Raw genomic sequence first — 6,467 nt, 5'->3', positions numbered from 1 at the left:
GTGAGAGTGGGACAGTGGGCAAAATTCGATCCAGAATTGAGATGGGAACCGGGGGGGGGGGTGGGGGGAGGAGGGGGGTGAGGGGCAGGTAGTAAAATGAGAACAGCCAGTGAAAGGGGTGCAGGGGATGAGATGGGGTGGGCAGTGAAACTAAGACTAGGGCAGGAGGTAAAATGGAGCTTAGAGGTGAGAACAGGAGATGACATTTGGTGAAAGTTCACGAGGTGAGACGAGTTAAGAAGTTAAATGTGAACCAGAGGTGAGAGCCACAGAGAGACGGGCAGGTGGAGATCGGACAGGTGTAAAGTGAGAGCGGGCAGGCTAGACAGATCAGTGTAAAGCACTGTGAAGGGACAGGCTGTTCACACTGAAAGGTGCAGGCGTGGACAGGCCGTTCACACTGAAAGGTACAGGCCCACGTGGACAGGCTGTTCACACTGAAAGGTACAGGCGTGGACAGGCTGTTCACATTGAAATGTACAGGCGTGGACAGGTTGTTCACACTGAAAGGTACAGGCGTGGACAGGTTGTTCACACTGAAAGGTACAGGCGTGGACAGGTTGTTCACACTGAAAGGTACAGGCGTGGACAAGTTGTTCACACTGAAAGGTACAGGCGTGGACAGGTTGTTCACACTGAAAGGTACAGGCGTGGACAGGCTGTTTACACTGAAAGGTACAGGCGTGGACAGGCTGTTCACACTGAAAGGTACAGGCGTGGACAGGTTGTTCACAAGAGGAAAGTATCACAGAGACGAAATTTTGTACATACCGAGGGACGGGAGCTCTGTTTTCCGTCACGGGGCAGCGCCTCCGTTTTCTTTGAGGGACCCTTGGGTGAGGGTCGGTGCTGTCTCTCCTCTGAGGGCTGCTCTGGTGAGGGTCGTCTAGCTTCCTGTATCCGAGGGACTCTCCTTGAGGGTCTGGTCTGGAAAGACGCCCTGTGACTCCGGTCCTATTTCTGGGGGTGTCTGTGAGGGCAGGCCAGCTGCTCCTCTTCTGCCTCTTCTCGGCTCGGGCAGGTTTTATACAGTCTGAGGTGGGAGGGGCTGGGGTGGGGGGGGGAGTCCTGCAAGGTGAGAGGAATTTCCCCCTCGTCGCTCTCCCTCCTCCACCCGTCACCTCACCCTGTCCGTCCTCCGAGCTCCTCCCACTCCAGGAGGCTCAAGAATGACCCGTATCTTTTATTCATCTTGAAACAAAGTTTAAAATACAGAGATTTCTCTTCCTAGGACAAAGGTCATAGCGTGGAATGTAATAAAACCAGAAAAAACACATTAAGGTAGAGCTCGAGAGACGAATTATTATTTAGTTTGAGAAACATATATTTAAAAGTTTTTTGTAATAGTGATGATGATGGTTATTAATATTGTGATATTCAAGGCAGATCTGGGCGACGAGACCCAGTTCCTACAAGGACAAAGTCTGCGCGTGGATTGTCCCCGCACGCGCTGCCGCCAGCAGGGGTTTCCTCGTGAATAGTTACTCGTGGCAGCGCCGTAAGGAAGTGAGTCTGATTGTGAGAGGGTGTGAAAGGGGTCAACCGTGTACAATAAAATCACAGTGGCTGAACCAGGAGTGCGGGGAGACCGGGGGAGGGGGGGGGGGGGTGCCTGAGTCACACATTCACAAGGAGCTTCATGTGGTGCTGTCATGTGTGAGGGAAGTGGTGCCCAGGTATGTCTTTGACAAGAAGCTCAGTGTGGTGACATTAGGAGTGTGGGAAGTGGTGCCCAGGTATGTCTTTCAAAAGACGCTCACTGTAGTGACATTACGAATGGGGGATGTAGTGCCCAGGTATGTCTGTCACAAGAAGCTCACTGTGGTGATCTCACGAGTGGGGGAAGTGGTGCCCAGGTAGGTCTTTCACAAGACGCTCACTGGGGTGACCTCACAAGTGGAGAAAGTGGTGCCCAGGTATGTCTTTCACAAGAAGCTCAGTGTGGTGACTCACGAGTGTGGTAAGTGGTGCCCAGGTATGTCTTTCACAAAATGCTCACTGTGGTGACATCACAAGAGGAGTAAGTGGTGCCCAGGTATGTCTTTCACAAGGAGTTCACTGTGGTGACCTCACGAGTGAGGAATGTGGTGCCCAGGTATGTCTTTCACAAGAAGCTTACTGTGGTGACCTTATGAATGGGGAAAGTGGTGCCCAGGTAGGTCTTTCACAAGACGCTCACTGGGGTGACCTCACAAGTGGAGAAAGTGGTGCCCAGGTATGTCTTTCACAAGAAGCTCAGTGTGGTGACCTCACGAGTGTGGTAAGTGGTGCCCAGGTACGTCTTTCACAAGACGCTCACTGGGGTGACCTCACAAGTGGAGGAAGTGGTGCCCAGGTATGTCTTTCGCAAAATGCTCTGTGTGTGAAACTAGGAGAGCAGAGAGAGGTGCAGGATCCAGCTATGCCTTTCACAAGGAGCTCAGATCACTCTGGAGACATTCGGAGTGCAGGGCTTTGAGCAGGCCCTTGGAACACCTATCTAAGGAGCTCATATGGTTCCACCGGGGTTGAGGAGGTGATACAGGTCCTAGACATGTCTTTCACAAGGAGATCCATGTGGTGACAGTCAAGTTGAGGGAAGTAGTGGAGGTCTTAGGTAAGTCTTTCACAGAGAGCTCTGTATGATGAAACTAAGGGGCGCAGGAGTGGTGCAGGGACCAGCAAAGCCTTTCACAAGAAGATCCATGTATCACACCAGGACTAGATACAGTGACATCATGATTACAGGGACTGAGCCATGGACAGGTATGTGTTTCACAAGGAGCTCCATATGTAGCACCAGACCTAGATACAGTGACATCAGGAGTGGGGGGACTGAGCCATGGGCAGGTATGTGTTTCACAAAGAGCTCCATGTGTCACACCCGAGCTAGATATAGTGGCATCAGGAGTGCAGGGACCGGGCCACGGCTAGGTATGTGTTTCACAAGGAGCTCCATGTGTCACACCCGAGCTAGATATAGTGGCATCAGGAGTGCAGGGACCGGGCCACGGCTAGGTATGTGTTTCACAAGGAGCTCCATGTGTCACACCAGAGCTAGATACAGTGACATCAGGAGTTTAGGGACAGGGCCACGGCCAGGTGTGTGTTTCACATGGAGCTCCATGTGTCACAGCAGAGCTAGATATGGTGACATCAGGAGTTCAGAGACCGGGCTACGGCCAGGTATGTGTTTCACATGGAGCTCCATGTGTCACACCAGAGCTAGATACAGTGACATCAGGAGTGCAGGGACCCGGCCACCGCCAGGCATGTGTTTCACAAGGAGCTCCATGTGTCACACCAGAGCTAGATACAGTGACATCAGGAGTGCAGGGACCCGGCCACCGCCAGGCATGTGTTTCACAACGAGCTCCATGTGTAGCACCAGAGATAGATATGGTGACATCAGGAGAGTGGGGACCGGGCCACTGCCAGATATGTGTTTCACAAGGAGCTCCATGTGTCACACCAGAGCTAGATATGGTGACATCAGGAGTGCAGGGACTGGGCCAAGGCCAGGTGTGTGTTTCATAAACAAGTAGCTCCATGTGTAGCACCAGAGATAGATATGGTGACATCAGGAGTGCAGGAGCCTAGGCCATGGACAGGTGTGTGTTTCACAAGGAGCTCCACGTGTCACACCAGAGCTAGATATGGTGACATCAGGAGTGGGGGGACTGGGCCATGGCCAGGTATGTGTTTCACAAAGAGCTCCATGTGTCTCACCACAGATAGATACAGTGACATCAGGCGTGCAGGGACCAGACCACGGCCAGGTGGGTGTTTCACAAGGAGCTCCATGTGTCACACCAGAGATAGATATGGTGACATCAAGCGTGCAGGGACCAGACCACGGCCAGGTGTGTGTTTCACAAGGAGCTCCACGTGTCACACCAGAGCTAGATATGGTGACATCAGGAGTGGGGGGACTGGGCCATGGCCAGGTATGTGTTTCACAAAGAGCTCCATGTGTCACACCTGAGATAGATACAGTGACATCAGGCGTGCAGGGACCAGACCACGGCCAGGTGGGTGTTTCACAAGGAGCTCCATGTGTAACACCAGAGCTAGATGTGGTGACATCATGATTACAGGGACTGACTATACAGGGACATCAGGAGTGCAGGGACTTGGCTACGGGCCAGGTATTTGTTTCACAAAGAGCGCCATGTGTCTCACCAGAGCTAGATATGCTGACATCAGGTGTGCAGGGACTGGGCCATGGCCAGGTGTGTGTTTCACAAGGAGCTCCATGTGTGTCACCAGAGATAGAAATTTGTACATTAGGAGTGCAGGGACCGGCCACGGCCAGGTGTGTTTCACACTCAGAGCTCCATGTGGTGACCTCTGGAGTGCAGGGGGCGTGGCCTCGTACAGTCTCCCTCAACAAGATCACTGTGGGTGTTCCTCATTTCAATTCTGAAGCTCCTGATTTTATCACAAATATGCATAGATTTTACCGTAAAAATATCCACTCCTTTCTTCGGGTTCCTGTGAGGTGAGATCTCCGAAGCAGAGGGGCGCAGACGGGAAGAGGGGGGTCTCTCTGGGAATTCCCCATAACTTTCAGCTCCGGTTGGGAAGTTCCATCTCTTCTGATGGCGGAGGGGTGTCGAAGTAGCACGGGACTGACGTCTCGGCCCCGCAGGGGACCTCTACTCAAGGCCTTGGTTTCGGGACAGAAAAGACTCCGTCAATTAGCATAACACCTCTTCATTTAATTATTTGAAAAGCGCGGGCAGGTCACTGCTGACGTCAGTGCGCTTAAATATCTGGTAAGGTCAGTCTCGTTTTGCTCTTTTGTGTTTCTAGGCACGGGAAGATCAAGTGGTTTGCCTAGAATCACAGGGTGGTGAACAGACGCTGGGATCCAAACCTAGTTCACCAGTCTCAAAGTCGACAGCTGGGGCGGTGTTAGGCCACATCTTCTCGGTACTTCAGGAGCAGACGAGTAGTACACAAACCTAACTCTAACATGGGTTACAGGTGGGACGTCTTTCACTTTTTACACACACCTGTCAAGCTGAGTCGTGTGTCATGCGTGGCCCTAATATATTACATGTGTGTAGTTTGTGTAGTATTCCCATCTAGAATGTTCTTGACCACAGAATGTCTTGTGTATTCTTTTCCTTGGGATTCTATGTGGGTTAAGCATAAGAGATACGTTACTACCAGCTGTGGTTGTTAAGCTGTCTTATGAATAAACCTGTCTTCCTTCTAACGACCCTGTGTTGGAATACTTCAGTTTGTCGTGGTCACAATGAGAGCCAGGGCTGCGATGGAATAAACAGCTAATGTCTTAGATCTGCGCTTTCTTCTGAAAACGACTTGGGCCCCTCACCATTTGCTGAGTCAGAGCGTATGGACTGTCACAAGTTTGGAGAAAGAGGAAAAAACACCATTTGCAGTTTTTCACCTATGAGTCCAGTCCATCTTCGAAGCCCTGACGTCATTCTCAGTGTCTCTGAAACCTGTGTCCTGAAGTCTCATGCGGAGACTGTAAATGTCCCAACCAATGCATTCTGGCCTCATTTACAATATTTTGCTGTAGGGCCGCGCTGCAAGCCTTCCTGCTGCACTGCCCTAAGGCGAAAGAAAAGGGCAGGAATGCACCCTGTCCATCAGCTACCGTGCATTCCTGTCCTCTTTCCCTATGCTTGAGCTCGATTGGCTGCGCCAACACAGGCACACTTGCACCAAACATGCTGCAAGGGTGTCTGCGTTTTGCAGTTCATTTTTCTGAAAAAGTATTGGCAGCTAGGTAACTCAGTCACTGCATCACCTAAGGTAATCGCACATGTAAGACTGCATAGACATTGCTGACCTTAAATGTCAAGATACCAGATGGTCATACATGAAGCATTTAGAAACACAAAAAATGAGAGGCAAATGAAAAACACAAAGTCGCATCCAAATTTCTTGCTGAAGTATTCAATGAGTCGGTTTATGCTTGATTTTCCTTTTATTTATTTTCTTTCTTATCAAAGACAGAAAAACATACGCAGCCAACACGTTTCCCCCAACACATGGACTTCTTCAGGGCAGTGTGATTCAAGCACGAGTAGCGCAGTGGATGATTGACTGCGCCCTACCAGAGTTTTACATCGTTCGTTCCATGCTAAATTGCTCAACCCTGGAAGCTACAAAAAGTCAGCAAATCTTGGGTGTCCAGAAAATCAGGATTCCTTCAGAGTGATCCTTGTTTCTAGTATAGCTAATATTTAAAGCAATATACCATGTTTGGCAAGGCAGTCCGACCTTCCGCATTCATGTTCATGCGCTGGAAAAATACATATATTAAATATATAGCATGAATCCGACCCGAAGGTATTGGAGTGCTTACATGAGCACCAGTTACATGACACAAGGACACATTCATTTTGTTTGTAGACACGGGGAGATTAAGTGATTTGCCCAGAATCACGGGATGCTGAGCTGATGACAAAACTCTAACCTGGTTGGCAGATCTGGCCATTAAGCCACAT

This window comes from Lissotriton helveticus, chromosome 10 (genome assembly GCF_964261635.1).
Source record: "Lissotriton helveticus chromosome 10, aLisHel1.1, whole genome shotgun sequence".
In the NCBI taxonomy this organism is placed as follows: Eukaryota; Metazoa; Chordata; class Amphibia; order Caudata; family Salamandridae; genus Lissotriton; species Lissotriton helveticus.
Note: the sequence above shows the minus strand (reverse complement) of the source record.